At 46.0% G+C, this 25,767-nt stretch overlaps 1 protein-coding gene across 4 annotated transcripts in view; it reads left to right on the top strand.

The window, feature by feature from the left end:
• smc1b (structural maintenance of chromosomes 1B) overlaps positions 1 to 25,767 on the top strand; it is a 218,780-nt gene that overhangs the window by 181,971 nt on the left and 11,042 nt on the right. The gene's annotated exons all lie outside the window — the stretch shown is intronic.

Below are 25,767 nucleotides of genomic sequence, written 5' to 3'. Positions count from 1 at the left end.
CATCAAAGAAAAGATAAAACTTTGCCATAACACCACTGAATATACCACATGAAGAATTCATCGTAGCAACAGAACTGGCATGCCAACAATTGACAGATGAAAGTAAAAAGCAGGGTTAAGAAATAATGTAGTTGGGATTTTAAAAAATGGCTAAACACAATGCAGCAACATCACAAAAGAGCAGCCATAACATCACTAACCAAAAACGAACACATCATCATTTTACCAGCAGATCAAAAAGAACCACAGTAATAATGGACTAAGAAAAATACTACAGGTGGAACAGATGCTAGACGACTGAAACACATACAAAACTTTAAAAAAGATCCAACAGAAGATATAAAAAAAAATACATGAAAAGATTTTTGAAACCATTGCAGGAAAAAGGCTAAATTACAGAAAAAATGTATAAACAATGGATTCAAACAGAAAATATCATTCCAAGAATTTATGGAACCCCAAAAATGCATAAACAGAATACTCCAATTAGACCAATAGTTCACAGAATGGGAACACCGACATAACATGGCAAAAGAAATAAGCTAAATCATCAGCCCACTATTAGATAACACAAATCCAGACTGTAAATACAGCAAAGAATTGGCAAAATTACTTCCAAAGGATACAGTAAAAGACAACGACACACTGATCTCACATGATGTTACATCCCTGTTCACGAAAACACCAACCCAGACAACCAACAAAGTAGTTAACAAGATCAAACAAGGCAAAACTTAACATAAACAGACAAACCTCACAGCAGACAACATAGCATGATTAATAGAACTGGTAGCGAACTCCATTTACTTTATGTATAACAGAACCTTATACAAACAACTAGAAGGCTTCGCCTTGGTAAACCCACTATCAGCCACCCTTTGCGAATTCCTCATGGAAGACCTGGAACAGAAAGCCATAGCCACTAAACAAGACTAGAAACAGACATTAAAAACGACAGGTTAACAGTTTTATACTGTTTTCATGTGTCCTCACTGCAAATAGCTTTCAGAGTGCTAATGTTTTTGTCAATTAGTTTAGTGTAATGTGGCATTTATATTTTATTGAAAGCAAACAAATGCACCAGAAATTTGGATTTAAAAGGCATAAAACTTAGTTACAAGTAGATCCTAGCACATTCTGATTGTTAGTGTTAGCGATAGCATTAGTATCATGAGTTATTGAAAAATTGCACAATTCGCTATTTACCTAAGCAAAAACAAGACGATAATCATTTAACACTTCTTCGGATCTCTCAAAGGTTAACCAACCTGAAATAAAACAGCTATAGGCTTCCAGGCTTGTAAAAGGCTCTCTCTTGGTTTGCAGTGTAATATGAGTAAGGCAACACACTTCAGTGATGGGCAAATCTTCCAGTGCAGCAGTTCCCAAACTTATTTAGCCGCACACCCCCTTCTATGTCCCGACCATGTCGACGCAGCCCCCAGCCCCACATCAGGGCATGGCTATATATATATATATATATATATATATATATATATATATATATAATCAGACGTCACGCTAAACAGTCACTCGACAGACAGGGTTAAAAAAATATGATCGCCCTTTTTCCCCATCACTTTCATTTTTATGTTTATGTATTATGTATTTTTGAAGTAGTAATTAATAAACATTCAATACCATTACAATTTCCTTTGATGTAATTTTAAATCAATATTTAGAGTGCCCAGGTAGCACATAAACAATGTAATTTAACAGTTTTCTTAAAACAGGAACGTTTAACCTGTGCGGCCAGAGTTCTCTCCTTCCTTCTGCTCTGCGTAAACCTGAGCTGGTCACCTACTTGTGCGTAATCAAATGTCTATAGAGGAAAAGATGGAAAAGCTATAGCCATGAGGTTCACTTTTGCCTCAGACTGACTTATTGGTGTTTATGGTGTGGCTGAATCTGCGATCCGCTGCCACGCAAACTGGAATAACAAATGCTGCAGTAACATGAGTTGTGGTCAGGTTCATGAGGAGTCACTGGCTGGAGCGGACTCGAATTTACATCATCCCAAAATAGAAGCTAATATCTTAATTTGACGTTGAATTAAAAAGGTTATAAAACCTCTTAAAAGTTTTTTATCACGGAGGAGGCAGCGCTCATTTCTGCCTTCAGTCTGACGGCGCGCCGGAGTTTGCGCAGCGTGCGCTTATTGAATCTCTGTCTGTGTGTGTGTGTGCGTGCGTGTAAGGACAAGAATGTGTGTGTGTGTGTGTGTGAATGCTTTCAGGACATTCAGCTAATAGATTTGTTAATAGGACTAAAGTAATGAAATATAAATTTTCCACAACATAATCCCTCCTGTTTATCCGAATAGGATAGCCAAACAAAAAAACAACACACAAAGAACAAATAAAATAATAAAACACCATAAGGCAAACATGACTGACAATAACATCAAACAGCAGTTTACAGAGATACAAGTGAGATAATGGGAATCAGTTAAATCAACATCATCATAAACTTAAGAAGAGCTATTACATACATATTTAAGTGGATGTACTGTAATGCAACAATTCTACAATTTCTAGCAGTCCCTATAAAGAGGTTGGGAAGGTTTAGCAAAACCATGTAATATTCAAAAAACATCAGTAGAGTTTATTGAAACATCAGGTGAATTTAATTTAAAGCTTCAAGTTGCAGATGACTCTTTTTGTGAAGGAGGGAAAATGAACGTGTAATATTAATGTATGCAGCTCTAACTATGGCAGAAGCTGAGGCAAATCAATTGTTCTTCATCAAGGGCTTGTCCGTCGGCTGGGAGTCTCGGTTGGAGGATAGTTTGGATTGTCTTGCTTCAGCACCTTCATCAGAACCCAATTTCCTGGTTTCACGACCTGTCGGCAAAAAAAGCACAAGAAAATTCTGGGAGATCACTGTTGATTTTGAATTGTTTTCAGCAAAAATTCTTATCATCCAATATTTAATGTATTTCCATTCAGGCAGTGTAATAATGTGAGGAAATCGTTATCAGCCATCCCTCCTCTTGAGACATGAGAAAACTCATGGCTCACCAGAGTAAAAGAGGCACAAGAGACATAAACAAAACAGGTCCGATACCGGCAAGCATTGCACCAAACCGATGCAAAAGTTGGACCTCACATAACATGTTTCCCCTAAAAGCTAAAAATACCCATCCCAAAAAACTTGCAATTACCAGTTTACATCAGCAGGGGGCAGAGTTGTCCAGCACAGTATGCATAAAACAAAGCAAAATAAAACTAACAAAAAACCCACAATCAGTGTAAAGGAAATTGAAAATAAACATAAAAAGTGATTTACATCACCCATAAATAACAGGAGAAATATCTGTAGAAGAGCAGTTGCAGAAGATTGTAATCTAATGAAATCAAAAAAAGTTAACCCATCCGTGAAAAAGAAGGATGAGCTTTGTCAGAATCCACAAGCTCATATCACAAAATAGTAATGCCATAGACCACATATGTCAGAGTCAAGGCCCGCGGGCCAGATGCGGCCCGCAGAGCATTTTTATGTGGCCCGCGAGATAAATATCAAAAATATATTAAAACTGGCCCGCTGGCCGATTTCACCGCAAAGACTACAACTCCCATGATGCTTTGCGGCGTCAGCACGGAGCAGACGCGCCCCCTCCTTTGTGTTTTTTCAGCGCCGAGGCAGTCAGGGGTAGTTGGGTGTTTGCAGCTCCGCTGTCTCGGACGAACTACACTCCTCTCACTCAGCGCCGAGTTCACTCAGCTGTTTTCTGACGTTGACGCCCAGAAACGGAGATTCTAGCCGCTCAGTAATGTGTTCACGACTTAAAGAGGAAGTTTTCAAACTAACGTCCAGACAGAGCCGATATAACTCCAGCGAGCAGCGGCACGTTCAAACCAGCATGACTCTGTGGCTGCTGTCGTGTTTCCTCCCCGACACACAACAACGTGGTCAAGCTGCTCAGACATGTTCATCAGCTCCTGTTGTCATCTAATGTTGTCATTATTATGATGAAGATGAACAAAACAACAGGAGTCTCCTCCTCAGCTCAGATCAACCCCATGATGCAGGTATCTGGCTGGAACAGGTGAGCATCACAGTAAACCAGTGGAGCAAACTGAGCTTTAAATATGTTGGTTTTATGCTCTTTTTCTGCTCCAAAACATGAAAGTTAACAGGTGAGATGTTGCATTTTCATTTAAGATAAGATGATTTTTTTATGTTGTTGTTGGCCCGTGAGAAAATATTTAACCTACAGTAAACAGGAAGTGGAAAGGCTGCAGATAGATGAATAGAATAGAAAATCCCTTTATTGTTCCTCAGTGGGAAAGCTAGACGTCACAGCAGCGATGACGCGTATTACAGGAGAAAAAAAGGAGAATAAAAATAAGAAAAATGAATAAAGAAAACATAAATCCTGAATAGATTTATAAAATGCTGAATATACCACAAGTAATGAATACCACTGATGCCTTTTATTTAAAACTGACTTGCTCGTGTGTAATTTGGTTATTCCACATTCAGTGTTAATGCAGAAATAAGTTTGTTTCCAAATTTAAAGGTTCAAAATTGCATATATGTTGATAAAGAAAATGTGCAAATTTACCATCACTTTTTCAAAAAATATTAAGTTTGGCCCTCGACTCCGTCCCAGAGTTTCATTTCGGCCCCTTGTGAGTTTGAGTTTGACACCCCTGCCATAGACTCTGTGTTTGCTCTCCTTATGCCAGAAGCATTCACCTAATTTACATCATCAGAGCTAAGTCATGGAATGTGGCCAAGACCATATTATGTTCAATACCAAGTGACTTTTTTTAAATTTGATTTCTATTAGGGCTGCACAATATATTGAAAAATTATCGTCATCGCGATAACAGGGCATGCAATAAGCCCATAGCAAAGCACGTCAAAAATGACGATAAATGTTTGGTTCAAACATTTCCATCTGTGTCATACATCAACTTTTTCTAAACCAGCTCTATAAAAATAATATTTCAACTTCACATAGATTCAGTAGGGTAAAGTTGCTTCAGAGTACATCAACAATCACTCAAATAATGCGTAAAATTTGTCAACAGGAGATAAATACTGCTAAATTGAAACTCCTTTAGTGAAATTGGACAGCAGATTTATGTAAGGAAAATAAAACTCATTTGTCACATAGAGACAGTGAGCGTTCAATAAAAACAAACAAACAATTAAAAAAAACAGTTGAAGGTGATCTTGGGCTCACACAACCCTAAGTGTATTTGAAAAGATGATAATTGTGTCAAAAAAAGGAAAAGACGATCTAATTTGTAATTTGTAAAAATGTAATTTGTCTAAAATGGTCATACTTCAGGAAACAAGCTATGCTGAGGAAGGGCCCTAATTATATTAAAGGTCAAGCAGAGGAATATAACCTAAGTTTGATGATGGACAACGAAAGTTTATATTCACAAAACAGCAAGAAATAAATGACTGACAGGATTAAAAATTAATAGATGGACATGTAGTCAGGTCATTCTCAAAATAACGTGACCATCAAAGAACATTTGTTAGATCATCATGCTACTGATCACATCTAAGTGTCATGCAGGACAAGTGTCATCTTATAATGCTCGTCTAGCAAATAATAAAAACAAAACAATAGCCAAGGGCAAGGGCTGCTCTCTTTGTTGAAAAAGGAGATAAAGTGAGAGCTGATTTACTCTACAAAAGAGAAGTCTTTCTCTTTAGCAAAACGGCAGAAAATAGTCATTAACCAACCAGGAAGTAGCTCACTATTAATCACATAAATAGTTAATTGAGGATCGAGATAAATTGACTAACACAAGGTCCATCCATCCATTTTCTGAATCCGCTTGTCCACGCAGGGTCGCCTGGTGCCTATCTCCAGCGGTCAACGGGCAATCAGGCGGGGTACACCCTGGACAGAGAGCCAGTCCATCGCAGGGCGACACACAGGACAAACAATCATGCACACACACACACACCTAGGGACAATTTAGACCAGGGGTGGGCAATTATTTTTTCCATGGGGCCACATGAGAAATAGAAAATATTGTGGAGGGCCAGGCCAAAAGGCTGAAGTCAATTATGCATAATATTAATGGTATTTCTTTATAAAAAGCAGTAAATACCATCGTTTTTTCAATCTGGTAAGAGTAGACTATATGTTATAAATGAGCAAAAAGGAAAAAGTGAGGTTGGCTTACAAAAATGTGATTTATTCAAATTTCCCAAGGCAATGGTAAACAAAGTGCGCATTTGGTTTTTGTTAAACATTTGTGACTTATATTAGTTAACAGTTTTAGTCACATTCACTCCAAAACACATTTTGAGTTTCAAATATTGTTGGAAAGAGGTTCTTAGCATTCTACAGACACACAGTATTGTCTGTAAAATAAAATCACTGAACTGTGATCTTGAGAAAGAGGTTTAAAAAAAGTGTCCCAGTTCACTGCTAGTTGCCTACATTTGTGGTCCAAACACCTTATTTTGTGTTTTTAAGCAATTTTTTTCTTATTCAATGAGAGAAATCTCTGCTGGGCTTTAACGAGTGCATCAGAGTCAGGTTGAATGTCTGAGGTGGAGATGCGAAGCACAGCTGACAAATGATCATCAGTGAGAGAGGATCTATACCTGGATTTTGTAAACTTCATCATTGAAAATGTTTGTTCACAAATGTAGGTAGAACCAACATCTTCTGAGCACGTCTCCTCAGGTTTGGAAAGTTCTCCTCCTTAAGAGAAGAGTAGAAATCCAGCAGAGATCCTGAATCTCTGCTTTCAAGTCCCAAACCCTCTTCAGCACTTTCCCCAGGCTGAGCCATCTGACAGCTGTGTGTAGTCCTCCAAAAGAGCCACAAACTGTCTGTGATTCATTGCCCGCGCCCTGATGAAGTTTATTATTTTAGTAACAACATCAGTAACATGGTTGATTTTTAGCACTGACTTGCACAACACATGTTGGTGTATAATTCAATGCAAAAACACCTATTTTTGATCTGCATCGATTTCTGTCACTTTATCTTGCATGCGTTTCAAAAGTCCGACATTTTTCCCTGTAAGATTTGGACAACCGTCTGTTGTGACACCTGACAGTCTCTCCCATTTCAATCCCAGAGTGTCCGTGCACGCATTTACCTCTGTAAAAAGATCACTCCCTGTCGTTGTCCCTTTCATCGACCGCATTGCTGCCAGCTCCTCTGTGAGCTCCGTTATCCCCCGGACATCACAGCTCTCATCTAAAAAAGTCAAAACTTTTATTATCGTGATTCTTCAGTTAAGCAATGTTGATTTTATATATATATATATATATATATATATATATATATATATATATATATATATAGTTTTTTTTTGTGTTTTTTTTCATCAAGTTGACGCAGTGATAGGTAGATCTTGTTGTATTGTTGTTTTGTCCCTTTTTGTGTCCTTTTGTTTTGTTTTTTTTGTCTTTTTCTGCAGGTTTAGAAGCAGACTCTTGTTCATTGTTTATTTTTTGTGGAACCCCCCCTCCCCCCTCCTCTCTCTCCATCTTTTCTCTTCCTTTCTCTTTCACCTCTGTCTCCGTGTCTGTTCGGAATTACAAAGCATTCAACAACAATAACAATAAAGTTTTAAGTATCAGGCGTGACATTAAAAGCAAACGCTTTGATGCTCCACCTGAGAATAAATCTGTAAGGCTTGTCACCAGCATTCAGACATCAATTCTGCTTGCTTCACAGCCAGACAGGACACGGTAAAAAAAAAAAAAAAAAGTCAAAACTTGCCACTTCACGTTGCAGCTGACGCTCCAGGTTCCCCACGGTTCGCCTGGACAGCAGGATTTGCTCAAATGCGCCTTTTTTTTTTCAGGGCATATTAGTGCTGCGGAGTCCATCATGCACTCTTTGACAAACTCTCCCTCCGAAAACGGCTTGCTGTTTTTAGCCGTTTTGTGGGATATCACAAAGCTGGTCCTGGTTGCTGCATCCCTGGACGTGTGAAGCTTAGTAAAACAGCCTTGCTGCTTTTGTAACTTTGCTAGCAAAGCTTCGGATGTCCGTGCCTTCTCAGCATCAGATGAGTTCTTGTATTTTTCCGAGTGTTTCTTGTCGTAATGCCGACTCAAATTGTAGTCCTTAAACACGGCAATCTCCTCCCCGCAAACCAAACACACGGCTTTGCCTCCGACTTCAGTAAAAAAAAAATACTTAGCAGTCCAATTTTTGTTGAAAATCCTGTATTTGGCATCCTTTTTTTTTTTTTTTTTTTTTTTTGCATGAGCGGACATTTCTGGGGCTACAATCACCATGTCAACCGCGGGCACTTGTTGCTATACGTATTGCGTCATTGTGCACGTAAAAAACAACTTCAAAATAAAAGCAATGCAGCCTTAGCCCATGCATGAGGTAAAATGAGAAAATACATTTAATTTGTAATTTCCAATTAACCTTACGCGGGCCGGTCAAAGTCAACCAAAGGGCCGAATGCCCAGGTCTGATTTAGACAGACCAATTAACCTAACAGTTATGTTTTTGGACTGTGGGAGGAAGCCGGAGTACCCGGAGAAAACCCATGCATGCACAGGGAGAACATGCAAACTCCATGCAGACAGATCCCAGGCCGGGAAGCAAACCCAGGACCTTCTTACTGCAAGGCAACAGCTCTAACCACTGCGCCACTGTGCAGCCCACAAGGTAGAGATATTTTACATAACTTTTAAAGAACAAGTTTCTTCAACTATACAGTTAATTTAACATCTTCATATAGAAGTAACAGATCATAAGTCAAACATTACTGAAGTCACGAACACTAAATCAAGGTTTAGGTAACTTCAGTCATAATTAGGGAGATTTGTTTATAAGTCAAGTTGTTTACTGATTTGTTAGGAAAGTCTCAAGGTTATAAATGGACTTGACCCATGGTTCGAGTAATAGTCTTTGACCTCTAGATGTCTAATGCCATATGAGAACAACATAATGGAAACAAAAAAAAACATGGTAATGTTAGGCCTGACTCAAGCTGAGCGGGACCGGAGCGAGAGTTTGGATTGTAGAGTGTATTTATGACCCAAGCGCGGAGTGACTGGGCCAGAGAATCCTGAAAACCTTTTAGGGCTGGGTCGGGCTGGGGCTCCACCCCCTCGGGCCGGGCCGGACACGGTCTCAGATTTTAGGCCCGTGCAGGGCTCTAGTAGCTTGGGCTGGTCTGGTCAGAACTGGTTAGAGTAATCCGGTAGGATTCGGTAAGGACTCGGAACATAGTCTGGTTAGGATCGATGACTGAGTGATTCGGTGTTGCACTGCACTTCCTTATGTAGATGTGGCGGGTGACGTGAGCCGGAAGGCTGGGTAGTGTAGTTTGACTGGGCTGAATGAGTGTGGGTTCCTCCGGGGGAGGATGTCGAGGGCTGACAGGAAGGCAGCGTGACAGGACCCCCCACCCGAGCGATGGACCAGGGTGTGGAAAGCCTGTGTGGCCTCAGGAGTTAGACCGAATGGGCGGGTCTGGTTTGATGTTTTGGTTAGGGCAGTGAGAGGGGCCGTGATGGAGCTGAAACCGCGTATGAAGCGTCGGTAGAAATTCGAAAAGCCCAGGAAGTTCTGCAGCTGCTTCAGGGATGTAGGTATCGGCCATTGGGCGACAGCCTGGACTTTCTGGAGGTCCATTGAGAAACCCTGGGATGAGACGATGAACCCCAGGAAGGAAATGGTTTCCTGATGAAAAGCACACTTCTCCAGCTTGCAGTAGAGCCGGTTCTCCAACAGCCGGGAGAGGACTGCTCGGACGTGTGTGACATGTTCCTCTAGGGTTCGGGAATAAATCAAGATGTCATCGAGGTAAACGAAAACCAATCTGCCCAACATGTCTCTCAGGACGTCCGTGATGAGGCGTTGGAAAACGGCGGGGCTGTTGCACAAGCCAAAAGGTATCACAAGGTACTCCCAGTGGCCTGTCGGGGTGATAAAGGCAGTCTTCCACTTGTCGCCTTGCTTTATCCTGACCAGATTGTACCCACTGCGTAGGTCCAACTTGGTGAAAATGGTGGACTGGGACACTACATCCAGGGCGGTTGTCATTAGAGGCAAGGGGTGGCGATCGCGGACCGTGATCTTATTTAAACCCCGGAAGTCAATGCATGGGCGGAGACCCCCTCCTTCTTTTTTACAAAGAAGAAACCCGCGGCTCCTGGCGAGGTGCAAGGGCGGATGAACCCATGTTGAAGGGCGTCAGTGATATAGGCGTCCATGGCCTGGGTCTCTGCTGGGGACAGGGAGTACAAGCGGCCCCAAGGTGGAACAGAACCGGGCAGGAGTTTTATCTCCAGGTCGTAAGGGCGGTGAGGAGGCAAGACAGTGGTGGGGTTCTTTGAGAAAACCTAAGCCAGGTCATGATAACAGGAGGGGAACTGTGATTTGTCGACATCCTCAGGAACTGGATGGCCAGGCTCTGAATAGGGTTGAGGAGGTCGATGAGACTGGCAGACAGCACCCCATGTAAGCACTTGGCCAGACGACCAGGAGTTCTGGGGATTATGGCGCAGGAACCAGGAGTGACCTAGAATCATGGGGGACAAAGGAGCCGTCACGATCAGGTCTCGGAGTGGGAGTTAAAGTCCATGCGGAGACCAACCGTCTCCTGACGGATTGGATAGGGTCTGATAGGGGTTCCATCCACGGAGGTAACGGGAAGGGTCTGGCGGAGGGATGACAGGGGAACCCGGAGTCGAGAGGCGAGATCTTTGTCCATGAAGCAGTCTGCTGCTCCGGAATACAGGAGCGCCTTCAGCTCGACGGGTCCCTGGGAAAGATGAAGGGTGACTGGGAGCAGGGTGCGGGTTGAGGGAGTGCCGGTGACTCCAAGTAGGACCCCTCTGCTACTGCCTACTTGGGGTCTGCGTTTCCCAGCCGGAGAGGACAGGTGGCACGTCGATGGCCAGGAGCACCGTAATAGGCGCACAACCCCTCTCTGTAGCATCTCTCTCTCTCCTCTTGGTTCAGGTGTCCTAGCTGCATGGGTTCGTCAGTGGACACACTGATTGGGCGAGGACGAGCTGGCGTTAAAGCCATTGCCACTGGCGGTTCAACGGATCGACGGGTAAAGAGACGCAGGTCCATCTGAAGAGCGAGGTCGGCTGCCTCGTCTAGGGTCTCCGGGGTCTCCCTTCCAATCATGCCGTCTCAAATCCGCGGAGAGGGCCCCTCCAGGTAGACCGCCTTCAACGCATCCTCCCCCCATCTCAGTTTGGCAGCCGTAGTACTGGGCCACAGTCTGATTTCCCTGTCGAAGCTGAAGGAGTTGGGCCTCCTCTGACAACTCGCCGCTGGGGGGAACAAAAGCCTTCCTTAGTTCGGCCACAAAAACTTCGTAATCGTTGCAGGCCTCCGACTTCTTATTATACAGGGCTGCGGCCCACTCCTGAGCTCGGCCGATGAGGAGGGAGGTGAGCAGCGGGAGCGGGCTGTGGCATAGCGGTGGGGCTGACACTCGAAGGTCATGGCGAGTGTGGCTAACATGCCTTCAGGGGAGCCGTGCAATCCGTCCCACTTCTCCGGGAGGCTAAGTATCGGTTCCTCCCGTTCTCTGGAGGTTCGCTGCTGCTGCGCAGCGGAAAGCTGGAGAACCACTGTGGCGATGGACTCCCACTTTATCTGCTAGGCGTCCCAGAGAAGCTCCCATCTGGGCCACCTGCGATCGCATGGGCTCAAACTCCGCTGGGTCAATGTTGGACTCAGTCATTCTGTTAGGCCTGACTCGAGCTGAGCGGGACCGGAGCGAGAGTTTGGATTGTAGCATGTATTTATGACCCAAGCGCGGAGTGACTGACGCCGGGAAGATCGACACGCGTTTGCTCTAGGAGCCAAACCGTACAAGGCTAGTGAGAACAGCGGCTCCAAAAGGAAACAAGCTGACTTACTATGAGTCGGCAGGGTGTGTAGCTTGTAGAGCCCTGCACTGAAGCCCTAGGCCCTCGGGCCGGGCTTCGGGCCAACGACTGTGTAATTACCTCGGACACAGGCAGGGCCGGGCGCCTTTATTTTTAATCGAATTCATAGAAAAAATTGAAACACAAACGCAGCAGTAGAGCCCTGCGCGGGACTGTTTTCTTCATCCCGCTCCTGCACGCTCCCGCTGAATTTCTGACAAATTACCGCCCGCAATTGCAATGTGTGTGTTACACTCCCGTCCGCACCTGCAGCGTGCTTGTCTACTCCCGCCCGCAACCGCAAAACTCAGAGAAATTATTACCTCACAATAAAAGAGATGTATCGAGTTTACGTCCTCTCTGGTCCTGGAGAAAACTTGTCACAACCCGCGGCTCTTCCATCCATCTGATGTGGCTCTCTGTGCTTGTAAATTAATGAATGGATATTTAAATAAAATGCTTCATATTTTACTGAATTAATTTTATATCTGTAAGTCAATTCTATGTAAAGATTGTCTGCGTAAACCTGAACAGGTCCAACCCGGTCTTACTGTGAGACCGGTTGGACGGGTCACGCTTGTGCATAATCATATGCGTTGTCTGAGCTGAAGAGATTCTGGGATTCTCCTCCTGGATGTGTCACCACATTGGAGACAGGAACAAGCACTATTCAGCCAAAGTTTCATAATCAGGGAACATTTTATAAGTGACAAGTCTCTCTGAGAGACAGGGTTTGGAAAACACTCGCTTCAGTGGGAGGAACCTTCCCGCATGCGCTCTGGTTCTGCAACACGCTCCAAGCCAATCTCCACATCTTCAGCTCGCCTCGCTGTGCACATATGTGCTGACAGCGAGCTGCGCTGAGCAGCTCAGATGTTCAGATGGGAATCTTTTCTTGGGTGATTTAGCTACATCTGCGATGTGTGTAACGAATAAAATGTCAGTTCGTCTGCATGCGTCGGGGTAATTCTTTCTATTCTTTCTCCGTCAAAATGAACAGTCAAATACGGGAACTGTCCGGTCAACACAAGCCCTGCTTTTGACTGTTTTGTTTTCTTGTGAAAATTGTTGGAAAGAGATCAAATTTAACTTGATTAACACCAGAGCCAGTGCGCCGTTATCTCCGTGATGGTAAACGAGGGAAAAACAAATTGATCGGATCCTGCACGTCTTTTAACACATTGGTCAGGATTGACGTACTTTGTTTTCATTTAGTTAGTTAAAAAAAAGGTCAGGCTCAGGCCGGGGCCGAGAATCCTGAAAACCTTTTCGGGCCGGGTCGGGCTGGGGCTCCACCCCCTCGGGCTGGGCCGGACACGGGCTCAGATTTTAGGCCCGTGCAGGGCTCTAGTAGCTTGGGCTGGTCTGGTCAGAACTGGTTAGAGTAATTCGGTAGGATTCGGTAAGGACTCGGAACATAGTCTGGTTAGGATCGATGACTGAGTGATTCGGTGTTGCGCTGCACTTCCTAATGTAGACGTGGCGGGTGACGTGAGCCGGAAGGCTGGCGCTGGGAATGCTGGGTAGTGGAGTTTGACTGGGCTGAATGAGTGTGGGTTCCTCCGGGGGAGGATGTCGAGGGCTGAGACGAAGGCAGCGTGACAGGTAACCTAGAAATCCATCTATCTTCAATAGATAATGTTTCTGATGATATTGGATAATCTCTAATGATATTGATTAATGATAGTAGTTAAGAATTTACTATTTGATGTGTTCAGCAATAAGTCTATTCATTAATTTATTTAAATTTACCACCATTTAAATGTTTCAGTCAGAAACTGCATAAGTTCCACTTCTCCAATTCTAAAGTGTACAAGGTTGAGCAATCTGTGTCAACATTAACCTTATCTCAACCGGTCCCGAAACATGGGCAGATGTTTACATTCCAAAGAGGACAGATAAACACAAATCAACTGTTCAGCAGCTTCTTACTAAATTTCAAAGTGTGCAAAGCCTATATTTAAATTAAAGCATTAAGTCTGAGTTACTCTTTCGTTTTGGTTCAGTTTTTCTTTCAGGAATTGATTTCTGCTTAAGAATCACATCACTGTCAAAGTCTGTTAGGATGTGTATGTTTTTCTTATACGACCTTGCTGTTTAATGGGCTTGACACACGGGAGGCGACATCGCCTCTCCTCCATTCATTTTCAATGAGACATGCGCGACAAAGCGATAATCGTGGGTCTCCCTCCTACCAAGCGAAACGTGAAAAACGTGCGTGTGAAATTTTGCGCTCGTGCACGTGTCGTGCACGGACGACCCAGCGACGCGATCCCAGAAAGTTGAAACATTTTCAACTTTTCATCGCTGTCGCTCGGACGAGAACCAATCAACGGAGGTTTCATTCACTGACCAATGAGCTGACATAATGCTCCGCACATCTCCGAGCAAACATGAAGGAGAGGTTGATGATTATTATGTTTATATGGTAAAATCAGAAGTAAGATTTCACATAACTCTAGCAGCACCTTGTGAAACATCATATCTACCACTTTATTTACTCTGAACCGCTTAAATAACCTTAATTCCCTCCAACCTGACACAGCCGAACAAAACAACGGAAGTTTCGATTTCGCCATAAAACAGAACACGTAGATGGCTTTGCCGCTGGCCGCTGCCACGGATCGCCGCCTGTGTGTCAGGTAATAAAAGCGACAGCGACAAATTTCGCTGATCGCAGTCGTTTGTCGCCTTCCGTGTGTCGAGCCCATAACCCAGACACAGAGGAGTGTGAAATTCTGTGCCAAAGCATTTCAAAGTTCCCAATCTGGGAATACATGAAGAATTAAAACAATTAAAATTTTAAGCTTTAATCTGCTGTCTCATTTTAATTTTACTTCCAGACAGTTTCTTCCCTTGTTCTGATCACTGTGTCCGCTAACTGGAGATCTGAACAAGTTCCTACATTTGACAGACACCAGGAGATTCAGTTCATGACAACCAATATTTTTAAACTGTTCAAAATGCAGTTTTCGACTTCAACAGGCACTGCACACCAAATCTGCTGTTGCCTGGGCTCGATTGTCATTCTCTGAAATTCTCTTGTCTTGATTTTACATGTCAGATACAAAGATTTGAAAAAGGGCTCTCTTTTACTACCAAGTACTGATAAACAGTCAATTTCTCAAATTGAGGGGTTCCACTAAAACTCTTTCCCTTTAAGCCACTAAAAGTGACACAGTTCATAGTTCAAATTATATTTGTCACCAGATACCAGGAATTGAATATTTGGTCAGTGCTTAACCCTTTGATGCATGAATTATGAAATCTTCAACCATGATTAACTATTATTTTCATTCATCTTCAGGTGTGAATGAAACAAATTTCAACACATATTTTTTGTAATATTTAATAACTTGCTTATAATTTACTACATGTCCACCACAGTGGACAGCGTGCATTCTGAATATGAAATATGTTAGCTGGACTTACTGAAGTCCAGAGGCTCAAATGCAATAAAGTCTTCAACAGCTGTGCTTAATAGCAAAAAACAAATAAATAAACTACAATTTTGAGAACCTGTCCACTGTAATGACTAGTTTGCATCAAGGAGTTAATTTTTCATTATTTTCTAATTTAAGTTATCTTTAGGCCTCAATTGATAAGACCTTATTAGCTCAGAGCACAGCAGCTGTTTGGGTTTTTTGAGCCCGGCTGTGCTTTCTCTCGTCTTCAACCCTTTTTTTTCTCCACCGCTCTGTGCATCCTCGTAGCCATAGTACATTTGTGACACGTCAGCGATTATCAAAACCATGTTTTCCTTCAATCCTCTGATAATTTTCAGATCATTTCCACATTTTCTGGATTTACATTTCCATCAATATACAATATTAACTCAAAAGGTATTTTGTGAGTTGTTATTCCCCCATAATCAGATGCCACATGTACAAGGCAAACCCATACACTCATTTATTCAAGCAACTGTTAAAGCAGACAACATCTAAGACAAACAAACAACAACAGATAACTAGAGTTGCGTTTCTATTCAAGGCTAAACTCACAAAGGCCAGGCCAAAACAGAGTTGCGTTTATATTTTCAGCTAAAATGCTCAAAAACCAATTTTACCTCTTGGTTATCATACCGGTCTATTCATTCATCTCTTTATCACACCAGGTTGAATATATATTTTGGCAAAGACGCTCAAAAAACCAGCCCAATACAGCATTTCCGGAATCTGTTTATCTTTCTCTCTGAACCATACCAAAACAGCACTCCAGGAAACTGTTTAACAAGTCCCTTCCGGCGAACAAACCAATTTAACCCCTGGTCACCTAGGATTTTCTCTCGATACCACAAGACGAAACGACAAAAACAAACTTGTCTCACCAAATCTCTCCACTTCAGGGCTTGAGTTTGTGGATCTGCATTCCTCCTAGCGATGTCAAGACCCTCACCGACCCCCCAGCATAACTCAGCGCTGGAGGAGATTTAGGTTGTCGACAGTCCTCCGGCATCGTTTTTTGGCGCCGCAAGGTGACGGGACCCCGGCTCTCGAAGGACCAAATTATGTTAGGGATTTTATCAATATATTTTATCAATAAACTCATTTCCTGCAGCTGGGGAGAAAAAAGGAGACAATGAGGCAGACATACAACCAAATCATGATTTGTGGTAAGTGCGCAGGGCAAATGCCCCGAATATCTGGTCACGGAGTCTATTTACACAAAAAGATAAGAGAGGAATGGGAGTGGTTTTTGTGTGTGTGTGTGTGTGTGTGTGTGTGTGTGTGTGTGTGTGTGTGTGTGTGTGTGTGTGTGTGTGAGAGAGAAAGAGAGAGAGAGAATGCTTTCAGGACATTCAGTTAATAGATTTGTTAATAGGACTAAAGTAATGAAATATAGAATTTCCATAACACCAGCAAAGACAGAAAAGGTGGGCCAAAGGCAGGCACGGTCCAAAGTTTGGGATCTAGAGTTAAACTACGAGCAGAATTGCTAATGCTAAGCTAGCCGGTATTATTCTCATGAGCACGTGTGGTTCAGAAAATATGTGATGGTTGTGAACAACTAAACTCCACTAGCTGAAGGAAAGTCACCACCATCCTGTTTATTTGTGGATCTCTGCAGCTGTGTGGGCCAGAGCCGCTGCAATTTCGTCTGGTTGTTGCTACAAGTCTGCTCCATCCACCGCAGATATTGTGGCAAGCCGTTATACAGTGGTGTGAAAAACTATTTGCCCCCTTCCTGATTTCTTATTCTTTTGCATGATTGTCACACAAAATGTTTCTGATCATCAAACACATTTAACCGTTAGTCAAAGATAACACAAGTAAACACAAAATGCAGTGTTGAAATGATGGTTTTTATTATTTAGGGAGAGAACAAAATCCAAACCTACATTGCCCTGTGTGAAAAAGTAATTGCCCCTGAACCTAACTGGTTGGGCCTCCCTTAGCAGCAATAACTGCAGTCAAGCGTTTGCGATAACTTGCTATGAGTCCTTTACAGCGCTCTGGAGGAATTTTGGCCCACTCATCTTTGCAGAATTGTTGTAATTCAGCTTTATTTGAGGGTTTTCAGGGTATCCTCGGAGTCTTGAAAAGTATTAAAAGGTGATAAATCAATTTTGGAAAAATTAAGGCCCTTAAAAAGTATTAAAAAGTCATCACGGCTTTATAAAGTCTTAAATTTAGAGATTTTTTTTCTGAATTAGATAGCCAACACTTTGTTTTAGTTTTATTTTTTAACAAACCGAGGGAGCATAAAAAGATAAAAACAAATACTACGCTGTTGTGGGTGCGTTAGTAATTTTTCTCTCAGAGCACCAGGGCGGACGGGGTGGAAGCTCAAAAGTGCAAAGAACGCTCTGGTGTTCCCGGTGCATATTACGAACGCACCTAAATGCTAAGACGGAAGAGTGTTGGTGAACGTGAACGCACAACGAGAATAGGAAAGTGCAAGTTTGCAGCGTCCTAGCTGGATATCCCGGATTTCAAAGAATGGCTGCAGCCAGTCGAGGGGAACGTGAGCAAGGCATACTGTACAATATGCAAGAAGAAAATAAGTATCGTGTCAATGGGCATAAACTCCTTAAGGTCGCACATGTGTTGTGCTAGCCACAAGGCTGCTGCTAGCCGCCGAGAGCGGCAGCTATCCATCGCTAGCTTCTGTGGAAATCGGGTTGAACCACCACAACACAGTCCCAACTTGTTCAAGCTGGCTTTTGAATGATCTTCTTCACCACTCTCACTTTATTCTGCTCTCTCCACCTATTCCACCTTCCTCAGGATCCACTAATTTCCCTCTTTCCTGTTCACTCTCTCTTTCTTAACATATTTTTAAATCACAATTGTCTATTTTTTGCTCATTTTAAATATATTTTAACCATTTTCTAAATTCTTTTTTATATTTTTACATTTATTGTTTTTCTGAAGTGCCTCGTGATTTTTATCTTGAGAGGCACTATAGAAATGATATCAGCGAAATTTGTCGCTGTCACTTTTATTGCCTGACACACGGGAGGCGATCCGCGGCAGCTGCCAGCGGCAAAGCCGTCTACGCGTTCTGTTCCATGGCGAAATCGAAACGTCCGTTGTTTTGCTTGGCTGTGTCAGGTTGGAGGGAATTAAGGTTATTTAAGCGGTTCAGAGTTTAAAAAAAGTGGTAGATATGATGTTTCACAAGATGCTACTAGAGTTATGTGAAATCTTACTTCTGATTTTACTATGTAAAACATAATAATAATCAACTTCTCCTCCATGTTTGCTCGGAGACGTACAGATCATCCTGTCCGCTCATTGGTCAGTGAATGAAACCTTCGTTGATTGGTCCTCGTCCGAGCGACAGCGATGAAAAGTTGAAGATGTTTCAACTTTCTGGGATTGCGTCGCTGGGTCGCCTGTGCACGATACGTGCACGAGCGCAAAATTTCACAGGCAAGTTTTTCGCGTTTTGCTTGGTAGGAGGGAGACCCGCGATTATCGCTTTTTCGCGCATGTCTCATTGAAAATGAATGTAGGGGAGGCGATGTCGCCTCCCGTGTGTCGAGCCCATTATTGCTACAGCCTCGCTGTCCCGGATGAACGTAACCCGTTATGAAGTAGAAAACGAAGCAATGCAATATGTAAAAACAATATATGAGTGTTTAACCGCTGATTAGTTCTTTGCGATAAAGTCTTAATTTTATTTTTTGAAGGTCTTAAAAAGTCTTGAAAAAGTCTTAAATTTAATTTTGAGATCTCTGCATATACCCTGTAAGGTCATGCCATAGCATCTCAATAGGATTCAGGTCAGGACTTTGACTAGGCCACTCCAAAGTCTTCATTTTGTTGTTCAGCCATTCAGAGGTGGATTTGCTGGTGTGTTTTGGGTCATTGTCCTGCTGCAGCATGTCAGACTCGAAGACTGGTTTCGGGAGTACGAGCTTTATTAGAGACTGCTGGCTGCAAGCGGTGCAGGAAAGGCTGACGGAAGGATGAGGTCTGAGTTAGAAAGGTGGAGGTTCAGCTGTATTAGCTTCTGAATACTCTGATCATGGAACACGGTGGAACGATGACTGAGTGAAGAGCCGGTGTGGCGTCTTCCATATATAGACATGGATGACGCAGGTGCAACGTGGAGGGAATCCCCGCGAGGGGCATGCTGGGTAATGTGGTCTGAGACAGAAGCCGGTCAGCTGGGAGAGCCCGGCCTGGGGGCTTGGACTCTGACAGGACCCCCCGGTCCAGGGACGGCTCCCGAAGTCCCCGGGCCACCCCGGTGGGCCCAGAAGTCCGAGATGAGGGCAGGGTCCAAGATGGAGCGGGCCGGCTCCCAGGAGCTTTCCTCGGGGCCGTAGTCCGCCCAATCCACAAGGTACTGCCAACCCCGACCCCGGCGGCGAGTGTCCAGAATGCGCCGGATGGTGTAGATGGGCTCACCGTCGAGGAAGCGGGCCAGCGGAGGCGCTGGAGACCGAGGTGGCAGGAGTGAGGATTCCACATAAGGCTTGAGCCGGGAGGTGTGGAAGGTGGGATGCACGCGAAGGCTTGTAGGCAGCCGCAGCCGGTACGTGTCCGGGTTGATGACCTTCTGCACGGGGTAGGGTCCGAGGAACCAGGGAGCAAGCTTCCTGGAACCGGCCCGGACCCGGAAGCCTGCCGTGGACACCCAGACCCTGTCCCCTGGAGCATAGGAGGGACCCGGGCAATGCCTGCGGAGGTGTTGGTGGGAGTAACGGGCGTTGTCCCGGGTGATGGAGGCCCGCGCCTTGATCCATGCGTTCTTGCAGCGCCTCACCAGGGATTGAGCGGCCAGCACCGCGACTTTGGGTTCCTGGTGGGCAAAGACCGGGGGCTGGTAGCCATAGCAGACCTCGAAAGGGGACATCTGAGTGGCCGAGGAGGTGTGAAGATTATGAGACAGCTCCGCCCAGAGGAGGTACTTAGGCCACTGCGAGGGCTGGGCCGAGACAAAGCAGCGGAGGTACCGGCCCAACTGTTTGTTTGCCCGCTCCGTGTGACTGTTGGTCTGTAGGTGGTAGCCCGAAGACAGGCTGACAGAAGCTCCCACTAGATGGCAGAAGGCTTTCCAGAAACGGGCCGTGAACTGGGGACCACGATCCGAGACCACGTCGACCGGGAACCCGTGGAGATGCACCACGTTCTCCAGAAACAGTTCTGCAGTGCATGGGACCGAGGGGAGGCCCGGGAGGGCGATGAAGTGAACAGCCTTGGAAAACCGGTCAGTGACCGTCAGGATGGTGTCGAGGTCATTGACCGGCGGGAGACCCGTGACAAAGTCCAGCCCCACATGGGGCCAGGGACGGCTGGGCACCGGAAGAGGTCTGAGGGTGCCAACCGGAGCCTGGGTGGATGCCTTAGAGCAGGCGCAGACGTCACAGGCGCTCGTGAATTCCTTAACGTCCCTCTCCATACGTGGCCACCAGAGAGCCCGTTTAAGGAACCTGAGAGTCCGAGAGAAGCCTGCGTGACCAGACAGTTCTTTATAAATCTATTAATTCAGTTCTCGTTCCTCGTGAATCCAACTGTTCAGTTATTGCACCAAATCTCCCCGATCAGTTTCTTGATTTCTTTTCTGATAAGGTTTCCTCTATCAGGGCTAGCTTATCACTACCTCTGTACACCCTGCCTACCTTAACCTTTAATACAGCACCCTTCCTCAGCTTTCAACCGATTTCCCTACCATGTCTGCAATCTTTGCTTCTGTCGATGAAACCATCTGGTTCCCCAGACGACATCCTTCCTCCGCGCCTCCTGAAAGAGGTGTTCCCAACAATAGGTCATCATATCCAGCACTTTATCAATACCAGTCTTAGTTTCGGTGCTGTACCCCCTGTCTTCAAACATGCTGTGGTTCAGCCGCTTCTTAAAAAAACCCGGCTCTGACGCCTCAGTTCTTTCAAATTATCGCCCTCATTCCAAGCTTCCATTTCTGGCAAAAATTCTGGAGAAGGTGGTCTATGTTCAGCTATCGACTCATCTAGCTGATCATAACATAATGGATATCTTTCAGTCGGGTTTTCGACCCCTGCACAGCACTGAGTCCACTCTCCTCCAAGTTTTTAATTACATTTTTATGGCTACGGATTCTGGCGCTTTTGCTGTGTTATTACTTCTCCATCTGTCCGCCGCTTTTGACACTGTCGACCACCACATCCTTTTATTACTTTTAGAGGAGGTTGCTTCAATATGTGGTCCAGCCCTAACTTGGTTTAAGTCCTATTTGTCTGACAGGTCCCAACGGGTAGTGCTAAACAATATCTCATCTCGCTCTGCTCCTCTCTCGTGTGGGGTCCCGCAGGGGTCTATTCTGGGCCCTTTGTTGTTTTGCCTTTACCTCCTTCCACTCAGCTTAATCCTAAAAAAACATTCCATTCAATATCATTTATATGCAGATGACTGCCAGATTTACATGTCAGTGAAACCCCAGCAATCAATCCAGCCTCTTCTAGATTGCCTACTAGACGTGAAATGTTGGCTGGCCTCCAATTTCCTGCATCTCAACGATTCCAAGACTGAACTTATCCTTTTTAGTCCGGTCAGATCTAGCCCATTCCAAACTCCAGATCTTTCATCTGTTTCTCAAAAGCTAAAAACCATTGTGACTAACCTGGGTGTAAAGATGGATTCATCTCTTAAGATGGACGCCCAGGTCAATGCCACCGTAAAATCCTGTTTTTTCCAACTCCACCGTCTGTCTAAATTAGTAGCAGTTTTATCTAGGAAAAATTTGGAATCAGTTGTTCATGCTTTTATCACATCTAGGCTCGACTATTCGAACGCAATATTGCTGGGTGTCAATAAGTCAACCCTTGCCAGACTTCAACTCGTCCAAAACGCAGCGGCAAGATTCCTCACACGTACTGACAGGCGCCAGCACATAACTCCGGTTCTAAAATCCCTTCATTGGCTGCCCATCACTTTCAGGGTCCAATACAAAATATTGCTTTTTGTCTTCAAATCCCTCCATGGTCTTGCCCCCGTGTACCTCTCTGATCTTCTTGCGACTTATACTCCCGGTCGCACACTCAGGTCCTCTAGCCTGTTGCTCCTCAAGGTTCCAAAAGTGTGTTATAAATCATGCGGACAAAGAGCTTTCTCTGTTGCCGGTCCTAAAATGTGGAACGAACTTCCAGCCGCAGTTCGACTGGCATCTTCCTTGGCAGTTTTTAAGTCTAGACTAAAGACACACTATTTTACCCTTGCTTTTAACAGTTAGCTGTTATTTTGGTTTTTACTACTCTTATTTTATCATCCATTGTAATGGTTTTCTATCGGAACTATTGTGAGGTTTTTATCTGAGCTTTTATATTGGCTTGTTTCTTATCTGTTAATTGCATTTTATTGCTCTGTTCTATGTTTTTATCTCTGTTATTGTGTGACTGTTCAGCACTTTGGTCGGCCGTATGGCTGTGTTTTTAAAGTGCTATATAAATAAAGGTGGTATGGTATGGTATGAGTGGGCCCAGGACAACGCCTCACTGCGACAGGCCGAGGGGACGTAGAGCCGACCGGCGGGGGTCTCTGGCGGCGCGGGGTCACCCCGGAGGGCGTTTTGGATGACCTCCTCCAACGGCCACCCAAGGTGGGCCACAAAACGGTGCTCCGGGAGGATGGGCGCCGGCTCGGACGTGGGCGCTGAATGGGTGAACTGGCGGGAGAGGGCGTCTGCCTTCTGGTTCTTTGTCCCGGGGCGATAGGCGAGATGGAACTCGTAGGGTTCGAAGAAGAGGGCCCAGCGTGCCTGGCAAGGATTTAATTGCTTGGCGGACCGTATGTGGGTTAGGTTCTGGTGGTCAGTCCAGACGGTGAACGGCTAAGTGGTGCCCAGAAGCCACTGCCTCCATTCCTCCAACGCCCATTTTATGGCCAGCAGTTCACGATCCCCCACGCCGTACTTCTGCTGGGTGGTGGAAAACTTCCTGGAGAAGTAGGCGCAGGGATGAAGCCTGTCGTCGGGGCCGCCTTGGGACAGGATGACGCCGGCGCCGACATCTGAGGTGTCGACCTCGACCACAAAAGGGACTGCCTGGTTCGGGTGGCGCAGGATAGGAGCCGATGTGAAACGAGCGACTAGGTAGTGGAAGGCCCGAACGGCGTCTGGGGTGAGCCGGAACGGTTGACCAGGAGGGCTCGGTCGGGTGAGAGAAGTGAGAAGTGCTACAATGGTGCTAAAGTCTTTGATAAATCGACGGTAGAAGTTGCAGAAACCCAGAAAACTCTGCAGTTGCTTTAGGCTGGTAGGTAGGGGCTTGTCCTTAACCGCCTGGACTTTCTGAGGGTCCATGGTTAGACCTTGATCCGAAATCAGGTAGCCCAGGAATGAAACAGACCGCTGGTGGAAGGAGCACTTCTCGGGCTTGCAGAACAGGTTGTTGTCCAGGAGCCGGGTCAGGACAGCGCGAACATGGTGGTGGTGTTCAGCCTCTGACTTGGAGTATATCAGGATGTCGTCCAGGTAGGCAAACACCCACCGTCCCAACATGTCACGGAGGACATCATTGATTAAGCGTTGGAAAACGGCGGGGCTATTGCACAGTCCAAAGGGCATGACCTGGTACTCCCAGTGACCGGTGGGGGTGATGAACGCCGTCTTCCACTCATCTCCAGCTTTGATACGGACCAGGTTGTAGGCGCTCCGGAGGTCCAGCTTGGTGAAAATCCGCGCCTGGGGGATGGCATCCAGGGCGGACGTGAGGAACGGCAGAGGATGGCGATCTCTGACTGTGATCTTGTTCAGTCCTCTGTAGTCAATACAGGGGCGGAGATCACCCTCCTTTTTCCTCTCAAAGAAGAAGCCTGCGGCACCTGGGGACGACGAGGGTCGGATGAAACCCTGCCGGAGGGCCTGGTCGATATAGTCCTCCATAGCTCTGGACTCGGCGGGGGAGAGAGAAAAAAGGCGCCCCCGGGGTGGACTGGTTCCTGGCTGGAGCTTGATCTCCATGTCGTATGGACGGTGAGGCGGCAGTGCGGTGGCTCGCTGCTTATCGAACACCGCGGCCAGATCCCGATAGGGCGGTGGCAGATTGGGTGGCGCCGAACCGGAGCCACCTTCCGGGCAGTCAGGTCGAGGTGGAGGAGGAGAGAGGTGGGTCTGGCACTGGGCCCCCCATTCCAGAAGGCGAGCTTGGGACCAGGAGATCCGTGGGTCATGGAGGCAGAGCCCAGGAAACCCCAGGATTAGAGGAGAGGAGGGAGCATGGATGATCAGGAAATGGAGGGTGTCCCAGTGGCCCTGGACTGTCATCTGGAGAGACTGTGTTCAGTTTTGGACAGGGTAAGGCTGGAGGGGCCTGCCGTCCACCGTGGTCACTGGTACAACCCTCTCCAAGGGGGTAGTGGGGATCCGTAGGCGTTCAGCCAGATCCACATCCATAAAATTGTCAGCGGCCCCCGAGTCCACCAGCGCGTGCATCTGGAGCAAGGTCTCGCCATATTGGAGGATGACGTGCAGAAGGAGCCGATTGGAAAGGGCAGGGGTTGGAGGTGACCCAGGCTGAGCGACCCCGACACTCAGTGGGTTCCTTCGTTTCCCGAACGGAGGGGGCAGTTCATGTGTCTGTGGTCGGGGGAACCACAATAGGCGCAGAGGCCCTCGTGCCACCGTCGCTGTCTCTCCTCCGGAGGAAGGTGACCCAGTTGCATGGGCTCCTCAGTGGCAACGGGTCCAGGAGTAGGCGTGGGGGGACGAGGAAAAAGTCCAGGCGTCCTGGATGGGCGAATGAGAGGCTTGGGCCGAACCAAAACCCGCTGATCCATGCACAATGCCAGATCCACAACTTCATCCAGGGTCTGGGGTAGCTCCTTTCCCGCCATCTCATCCCGGATTTAGGTTGCCAGTCCCTCCAAGAAGACGGCTCGGAGGACAGAGTCATCCCACCGCAGCTTGGCGGAGATGGTGCGGAACTCCGATGCATATGCGCACACAGAGCGCTCCTTCTGGCAGAGTTTTAGGAGTCGTGTCTCTGCCCCCATTTCGCTGCTGGGTGGAACAAAAGTCTTTCTGAGGGCGGCCACGAATGCAGCATAGTCGTTGCACTCCAGTGATTTGGAGTTGTAGAGCGCAGCGGCCCATTCTGCCGCGCGTCCGGAGAGCAGGGAGGTGAGCTGTGCCACCCGAGAGCGCGCAGTGGGGAAGCGTCCTGGGTGGCACTCGAACTGCATGTCGAGGGTAGCAAGCAGACCGTCTGGACTCCCCGTCTCTCCATTCCACTTCTCCGGGAGACTGAAGTGTGGCTTTCCCGTCGGTGGAGTGAGGGCTTGCAACTGGAGCGCATGAACCTGCTGCTGGAGTGCCGTGACGGCAGTAGACATCTGCAGGGAGAGATCGGTCTGGGAGTTCAGCCTGGTGTTAAGCCGGTCGACCAGGGCGTGGAGCTGAACATTCTCGCTTACAACCTGCTCCAACTTCCTCTTCTCGAACTCCGCTGGATTAATGGACTCAGTCATCCTGTCAGACTCGAAGACT

Source organism: Nothobranchius furzeri, chromosome 4, assembly GCF_043380555.1.
Source record: "Nothobranchius furzeri strain GRZ-AD chromosome 4, NfurGRZ-RIMD1, whole genome shotgun sequence".
Lineage (NCBI taxonomy): Eukaryota > Metazoa > Chordata > Actinopteri > Cyprinodontiformes > Nothobranchiidae > Nothobranchius > Nothobranchius furzeri.
The sequence above is the reverse complement of the archived record's forward strand: the minus strand, read 5'-3'. Positions and strand labels throughout refer to the sequence as shown.